We start from the raw sequence: 7460 nt of genomic DNA, 5'->3' as shown, positions 1-7460 counted from the left end.
TGCTGTGGAGGAAGCTCAGCACCGTCGGGCCCACCCGCCGGGTTAGCCAGGAAAGGAGTCCTGGAGTCAAGCAGGGGTCTCGCTGTCCCCAACCCTCCCCACCCCATCCCCGTGACCCTGACTCACTGGGATCCAGCAGCTGCGACTCGTCCTTGCTGTCCGCTGCCGGGCTGCTTTCCGCTGCCGGGCTGCTTTCCGCGGCTGGGCTGCTTTCTGCTGCCGGGCTGCTTTCCGCGGCCGGGCTGCTTTCCGCTGCCGGGCTGCTTTCTGCGGCCGGGCTGCTGCCCTCTGCCAGCAAGCTGTCCTCTGCTGGCCGGCTGCTGCCCTCAGAAGACCAGGTCTCCTGCCAGGCCAGCCTGGGCTTCTTGGGGGGCATGCCTCCCTCCTCATCGGATTCAGAAGGAGACTTTGGCTTGCGAACACGGCCCTTCAGGATAAAACGGCGGCTCCTGTGGGCGGGCGGTTGCGGCATTGCGGGACGTGGGCTGTGCTCGGGGACTCCTCGAAGGCCCTGTGCTCCTGCCCTGTCCGTCACTGCCGTGCACCGACACTGAGGGTCCGAGCCACGGCTGCACTCTTATAAGGCGGACCCCTGGGGTGTCATCAGGTGATGTCACAAAGGGTCCCAGTGTGACACGCGCCTGGGCTGGGTGGGTCCCGGGCGTCCGGGCGCCGTACGTTCGCGGGCGGCACCAAGCTGGGCAGGAGGGTTGATCCGCTTGAGGGCAGGAAGGCTCTGCAGAGGGATCCGGACAGGCTGGATCGACGGGCCGCATCCAGCTGCGTGGCATTCAAGGCCAAATGCTGGGCGCCACACTTGGAATCCTAGAATATCCCGAGTTGGAAAGGGGCAGACCTGAAGGGATGAAAGACACGGTCTCCTGATGGCTCTTGAGCAGAAGGCGCCCCGAGACACGCGCCTCAAGCCAGCCAGCAATTGGCCACTGCGCAAAGCTCATCATTAGCGTTGTAGCCAAGTTAATTTATCTCCACCTTGCTCACCTGGCATCAGCCAATTTTTCACCCTAAACAGCATGTATTTATCTAGCTGTACAACGGACATTTTGTCCAGAAGGATACTGAGAGAAACAGTATTGAAAACTTGATGGAAATCCAAAACCTGGCTTCCCTTGGTCAACTAGATGGGTGATGTTGTCATAAAAGGAAATTAAGTTTGTTAAACAGGACTTTCCCCTCATGAACCTTGGTGGGCTGTGACCAATGACTGCGTTGTCTTTCAGGTGTTTTTCAGTAACGCCCAGGACAGTTTTCTCCATATTTTCACTAGGCTCTGAAGAGAGACTGGCAGGTCCGTAATTATCAGGCTCTTCTTTCTTGCCCTTCTTGAAAGCTGTCACAACGATTGCCAGCCTAGTGTCAACTTGGACCTCTCTGGGCTCCCAAGACCGTTGAAAAATAATTGAGAGAGGTCTCACAAGGACATTATCATAGAATCATAGAATCGTAGAATATCCCGAGTTGGAAGGGACCCATAAGGAGCATCTAGTCCAACTCTTGGCACCGCACAGGTCTGCCCAAAGTTTAGACCGTGTGACTAAGTGCACAGTCCAATCGCTTCTTAAATTCAGACAGGGTTGGTGCAGTGACTACGTCCCTGGGGAGCCTGTTCCACCATGCGACCACCCTCTCGGTGAAGAACCTCTTCCTGATGTCCAGCCTAAGCTTCCCCCGCCTCAGCTTAACACCATTCCCGCGGGTCCTATCACTGCTGTTTACGCTGAATAGGTCACCTGCCTCTCCACTCCCCTTCGCGAGGAAGTTGTAGAACGCGACGAGGATTAGTCGGCCCTCTGAGAACCCTGGGATGAATCCCCTCAGGCCCCATAGACTCATATGCATCCAGGGTGGGCTTGGCTGGGAGGTTTTTGTTACTGCAGTCACGGCCCTCCAACTCTGGGCCCCTTGGGTCCCAGAGCCCATCACTGCTCTTGAAGACAGAGGCGAAAAAGGCATTAAATGTCTCTGCTTCACCTGTGTCCCTGCTTGTGAGGTGACCAGCCTCATCAAGTAACGGACCGATGTTTCCTCTAGTCCTCCTTTTGCTGTTAACATATTCAATACATATATTTATATATGTATATATTTATATGTCTGTGTTGTCGCCCACAGTACTAGCCAGCTTCACCTCTGAGCTTTGGCCGCACGAATTTTCTCCCGACAGAGGCGAACAGCACCTCTGTAGCCCTGCCACGTCACCCGACCTCGCTTCCAGTGGCCACACGCTTTCTTTTTCCCCTTAAGCTCTAGAAGAAGATCCCTGCTCAGCCAAGCTGGCCTTCTGCCCCGCCTGCTTGACTTCCGACATTTTGGAATCGCCTGCTCCTGTGCTCTTAGGAGGTGGTGCTTAAAAAGATGGACCCCGATACCTTCCCAAGCAGCTTCTCAGGGGACCTTCCCAACTAGTTCCCTCAGCAGCCTGAAGTCTGCCCTCCCCGTGTCCAGAGTTCACAGAACTGGAGGGGTTGGAAGGGACCTCAAGAGACCATCGGGTCCAACCCCCCTGCCAAAAGCAGGTTTTGTGGCAGTTTTCCTCCTGTCACCAAAGATTTTAAACTCAACGGCTTCCTGATTGCCATGGCCAAGATGGCCGCCGATCACCACGTCCCATGGGGCTGTGGCCTCTCAGATTATTTTTGCCTATGTTGTCCTGGTTCCAGTTAGGACACAGTTAATTTTCCTCACAGTAGCTGGTAGGGTGCTATGTTTCGGATTAGGCTGAGAAGAGCCCTGGTAACATGCTGATGTTGTAATTGTTGCAGAGCAGTGCTTACACCAGGCCAAGGCCTTTTCGGCTTCTCGCTCTGTCCTGCCAGCGAGCAGGCTGGGGGTGCAGCAGGAGCTGGGAGGGGACAGAGCCAGGACAGCTGACCCAAACCGGCCAAAGGGGTATTCCATACCATCTGGCGTCATGCTAAACAATATATGGGGGTGGCTGGCCGGGGTGGGGGGCCGGCTGCTCGGGGATAGGCTGGGCATCGGTCAGCGGGTGGTGGGCAATTGCACTGTGCATCACTTGTTTCGTACACATTATTGGTAGGAGTACTATTATTATTATTATTATTATTATTATTTTCCTGTCTTAATAAACTGTCTTTATCTCAACTCACAGGCTTCACTTTCCCGTTTCTCTCCCCTATCCCAGAGAGGGAGGGGGGAAGGTGGGCGAACGGCTGTGTGGGGTTCAGCTGCCGGCCGGGTTAAACCACAGCACAGTGTTCTTCTTTTGGCATCACACTGCCCACCACATCCCACAGACCCCAGGAAAAGCCCCGAACCAGACATGGGTGTGCAGGATCTCCCCTCCAGTAGCTGGTATCAGGCCTTGGCCCTCCTGCTTCATCAAAATATTTCTCATCACAGTGCCTTTGACTATCTGTAATCATGGCCTCCAATTATCTGCTCTAACAAGTTCTTGGGGAGACTCTCTTAGTAACGGCCCTCAGCGGGGCCCGTTAACACTCCAAGTCACTTCAGCTTTTTCTTCTGACTTTACTTTCTCAATCGCTTGCATCATTCTCCTCTCGGTACCTGAGCTTCATAAATTCAGCACCAAAATACACCGTGGAACTCATTAAAATGAAGAAACTCCTAACGCTTCTTACATAGTTTTGTTCAAGACTTGTACAGCTAATTGGAGAGCTTTCATGGTGTAGTTAAGGAGGAAGATTTCAAAGAGCACCTAATAAAATTTTTTTCTCATCTTAAAGGGTGCGTTTAGTTTAATTTCGGTTTGGAGCATTTCAGTTCACTAATTGATATTGATCCAGGGTGTCTCCTTTGGGGAACTGCATAGATAGGAAAAGCAGACTCTTGAGATCTGACACTGCATGGACAACCTTGCTCCTCCCCACCCCAGCCCTGACATTTCTCCCATTGTCTACTTGGTGCTTGCACCACTTTTCCTTACACCACACTTCTGCACCAAAGTCTGCAGCTGGATGTTACAGCTCCTTTGCACCAGCTCCCACCTGCTTTCCTTAGACACCTGGCTGCACTCAGGTGCAGAAGGGTTTTTCCTATTTCCAGCCAAAGAATGTGAAAACACGCAGCAATTATCCAAAAAACAAAGCAAGCTCATCGTGTATGCCTCCTGTGAAGTTTACCTTCTGTCCTGGTTCCAGTTAGGACAGAGTTAATTTTTCCTCACAGTAGCTGGTAGGGTGCTATGTTTCGGATTAGGCTGAGAAGAGCGCTGGTAACATGCTGATGTTGTAATTGTTGCAGAGCAGTGCTTACACCAGGCCAAGGCCTTTTCGGCTTCTCGCTCTGTCCTGCCAGCGAGCAGGCTGGGGGTGCAGCAGGAGCTGGGAGGGGACAGAGCCAGGACAGCTGACCCAAACCGGCCAAAGGGGTATTCCATACCATCTGGCGTCATGCTAAACAATATATGGGGGTGGCTGGCCGGGGTGGGGGGCCGGCTGCTCGGGGATAGGCTGGGCATCGGTCAGCGGGTGGTGGGCAATTGCACTGTGCATCACTTGTTTCGTACACATTATTATTATTAATACTATTATAACTATTATCATTACTATTATTATTATTATTATCCTGTCTTAATAAACTGTCTTTATCTCAACTCACAGGCTTCACTTTCCCGTTTCTCTCCCCCATCCCAGAGAGGGAGGGGGGAGGGTGAGCGAACGGCTGTGTGGTGTTCAGCTGCCGGCCGGGTTAAACCACAACACCTTCACAAAAGAATGACTGTAGAAGTATTTTATACTGATAGACAGGCAATTAAAAATGATAGTGTTATTATTAATCCATATCATATGAACTCAATGAGAAATGATGAGGATCTTGGTAAGGAAACAATTAGACAGACTGCTGATAGATGGACAAGCTGGGCTGCTTCTACCTGAAGCTCAAAGCAGCAACTGGGTCTGTGAGAGCAGTCTAATGATCAAAGAGTAAGGGGAGGGCAAACCAGGAGAACCAAGGGAAGTGCATAGGTCCAGACAGGCGGCTGGAAAGGGGACATTCAGCAGGGTCTGTGTAATCAAAACTTGTGGATGTGCCTGGAAGGTGAGGGAGCACACCATGCTAGACAAAGCGATGACAATGCAAGTACAGGTGAACTTCAGGATTTCTTCTCCAGCGATGAATATACATCCTGAAAATTCACATTTCTTCATGACAGAAATTACACACAAAGCGTGTAATGTTTTATAAAAAGGATTGAAACATTTGAGGTGACGAGTAGTTGCTCTTTTACCCAAGTACTAAAGAAATTACTGGGTATTCAGGCAGAGCTCTGCTGTCAAGACAGTAAGCAAGCAGGACATGCGAGAGACCAGAGCCCTTTGGAGGATGCAGATGGAGCCAGGTGGAGATACCAGAGCATGTCCACTGCCAGCAGTGGTCTTTGTCCCAATAACGCCAGCCCAGCCCAACACATGAGACCCCTTCAAAGACAACACCCTTGTTCAGTGGGTTCTTGGGATTCACCTAAAGTTGAAATGGCCACTGGAAGACCCAATATACTCTCCCTTATTCCTAGTTAGCAGCTGAACAGCCATTTACCATCAGGGGTCATCTGTGGCAATCTCAGGCTGAAAGACTCAAGAGCAGGACACTTCAAAGGGCTGAGGCAGAACCCATCAGCTTACCCCAGTTTGTGAATCATCCCCTTCCAACAGGGATATGAAAGTAAATAGTGTGAAATGACCCGTCAGGTCAATGCACAGAGTACGGGACAGTCCTACATACTGTGCTGTAGTGGTAGAAGGCAAAAAGCATTGCATTGTGCCTCTGTGATTCAGATAATCACAGGTTATCTGAAAAATCACGTTGGACGATTTCCTGTACTTATTTTTCTTTATTATTATTTCCCAGGTATTTCTCCTTCTTCTTCTTGTTCTTCTTGTTCTTCTTCTACTACTTCTTCTTCTTCTTCTCCTTCTCCTTCTTCTTCTCCTTCTTCTCCTTCTCCTTCTTCTTCTTCTTCTCCTTTCTACTAATTATTCTTTTTTTTCCCCTCATTATTTCATTTTCCTTTAGAACGAGGCTTCCAGTAGAGATAACGAAAATAAAGAAAGCATCAGAACTTCACTGGTCTCAGCTGCCATCTCTTCCCATCTCCTCTGGAGCTGGGGGAGCAGCTCCAGCATGCAGGAGGGGCTCGGGTCCAAGAGCCCAGCTGCCACATGGAGGAGCAGCCCCGGTGGCCCTCGGGGCTCCACCTCACTGCCCGCTGGGCTCTGCCTCTCTGCTGCCTTTGGGTCGGGGCTGCTGCTTCCCTGGAGCCGTGGCCATGGCCAGCAGCAGGACGTGGCCTTTTCACTGCTGCTCTCTTTCGGCTTCCACATTGTGATTCTTGTCCCTGGATAAGCCCTCAGATCTCATGTATGTTGGTGACACTCCTGTTGTCTCTACAGTGACATCCCTGTGGCTGCAGGCAGCAGCAGGCAATGTGCAGCCCCGGGTCACAGCTGGCCTCCCTGCTAGCAGCACAGTAACAAAAGGGGCTGCTCAGGGCAAACCCAGAAGCCTGGAAGCCTCTTCCAAATGTGGCCTGGAGCTATTAAAGAAATGTGTGGACTTGGTGCTAAGGGCCGTGCTTTTGTGGTGGGCCTGGTAGTGTTAGCTGACGGTTGGACTTGAGCTGAAGGGCCTTTTCCAACCGCAGCGGTTCTGTGACTCTTTCATTGAGTAGGCACCAAGCAGTCACCGGGCCCAGGGAAAAGACGTCCTTGGTAGCCTCCAAGTTAGCTCAGCGTCATGGCACCGAGTCACTTGGAAGGAGCTGCTGGAATGATGAGACAAGAACCCGGTTCTATTAAGATATATATTGATGTTTTGAGGAGTGCTGCGTGGCTAGAAGCACCACAGCTGTCGAAATCTCCGTCCTGACGTTCTGTTACGCCTTGACGCCAGGATCATGATGGTCTGAGCTGCCAGGCATCTGACCATGGGTTCCACATCCTTCCCTGAAGACCGGAGGACTGCCAAAGAAAGAAGAGCAGAGATGAAAACCCACTCCTTGCAGAGATCCCCAGGCATCCCCTGCAGACCATGCCAGCCCCACTCGACTCTTCCCTTTCGACACTCAACCCTTTCAGCAGCACTGCCCAACTCCAGGCTGGGAGGGCATTCCCTGACATGCCGGGCTCCCCCGTCTCCTCTCCCTCCTTCCTATGCCTGCGTTGCTCCTCCGCCCCGAAGCATTTCCCTGGAGCAGGGCAAGGCATGGGGGCCTCTGCCCCTGTCCCCCCAGCCCTAGCACACACACCACTGCCCTCACTCACCGCTGATGATTTCATTCTGCTTCTCCTCGCTCTGGTCCCCGGAGTAGCGCGCAGCAAGCCCTAGACACAGAGTTCCCATCAGAGCCCCGCTCCCCAGCACGCTCCCAGCAGCGCAGCCCCTGGCCTGGCCAGCCAGGCTGTGCCCCCTCCTGCACCCCAGCAAGGTCATTGCCCGAGGGGGGCTGGAGCAAGGGC

This window comes from Anser brachyrhynchus, assembly GCF_964034855.1.
Source record: "Anser brachyrhynchus genome assembly, contig: SCAFFOLD_144, whole genome shotgun sequence".
NCBI classification, from domain to species: Eukaryota; Metazoa; Chordata; class Aves; order Anseriformes; family Anatidae; genus Anser; species Anser brachyrhynchus.
Note: the sequence above shows the minus strand (reverse complement) of the source record.